Raw genomic sequence first — 1,104 nt, 5'->3', positions numbered from 1 at the left:
AAACACGCACACATGCATACACACTGATACAGAAATATATACCACGTACAGATACATACACAAATACATGCATGCGTACACAGAAACACACACACACACACACACACACACGCACACTCACGTACACACACATATATATATAGACAGACATACACACATACACGCACAGACGCACAGTCTCATACATACGTGTACACGCACAGGTATACTTACACATATACATACACACTCATATATATGAACACATTTAAATAAACACACGCACACACACACACACACACACACACACACATATATATATACACACTGTTACATAGAAGTTCCTTCGAGTGAAGGTGCCGCCAAATTAGAAATTTCTTGCTGTTAGTCCTGAGAAGTTAGCAGCATTGAAAAATGTGAGTGTCACTCCAAATGAGATCACTTTGGCAAACCTGTGTCACCAAGCAACGTGCTTATCTTCCTGACATCATTAACGAACCACACAGGAGAAAACAATTAAGTCAATAAACAAAATGAAATAAAATGAAAATCAATATCTGTGTTACTAGGCAACGGAAGCTTGAATAAAAAAACAACAATGAACTGAAATTTACTATGTCTGTGTGGTTAGGAAGCCTGATTTGCAACCATGTAGGTTCAAGTGCAGCGTTATTTACGATCAATGCCTTACGCACGAATTTGGTAAATGGAAACTTCCCTTTGAAATGTTTTACTTTGTGGTTTTCGGTCGTTTATGACTGCCTTCTAGTATGTAGAAGTTACCTGTTATGGGCACACGTCCTTTTTTGCAAGTAAGTCTACTATTATTCTGACGTGACTATCTTTCTATCTATCTATCTATCTATCTGTCTATCTATCTATCTATCTTTCTATCTATTTATCTGTCTTCCTCCATCTTTCTATCTATACCTCTGTCCTGGCCTCTACTTCACTGCTATACTCTTCTGTCCCTTCCTCCTTGTTCCACTTCCTCCCTCCACCATCCTCTCTGCTCTCGTGTGACCTGTGGTCAACTTTCTTTTCACTCCAGCCGCTGTGAAGGCAAGACGAACTACTAGCGTTCTACCTCAGATTTGCGTTTGGCCGTACGGCTTTTGAATGTTG

The 1,104-nt window shown here is 39.8% G+C and overlaps 1 long non-coding RNA gene across 1 annotated transcript in view; it reads left to right on the top strand.

Annotated features, from left to right (window-relative positions):
- Positions 1-593: 593 nt before the first annotated feature.
- LOC128250330 (uncharacterized) overlaps positions 594-1,104 on the top strand; it is a 59,817-nt gene continuing 59,306 nt past the window's right edge. Inside the window, exon 1 of the long non-coding RNA XR_008266356.1 lies at positions 594-791. This is a non-coding gene — a long non-coding RNA (uncharacterized LOC128250330). The remainder of the gene's footprint in view (positions 792-1,104) is intronic.

The sequence above is a fragment of the Octopus bimaculoides genome, chromosome 20 (assembly GCF_001194135.2).
Source record: "Octopus bimaculoides isolate UCB-OBI-ISO-001 chromosome 20, ASM119413v2, whole genome shotgun sequence".
In the NCBI taxonomy this organism is placed as follows: domain Eukaryota; kingdom Metazoa; phylum Mollusca; class Cephalopoda; order Octopoda; family Octopodidae; genus Octopus; species Octopus bimaculoides.
This window is presented reverse-complemented; position numbering and strand designations above follow the sequence as displayed.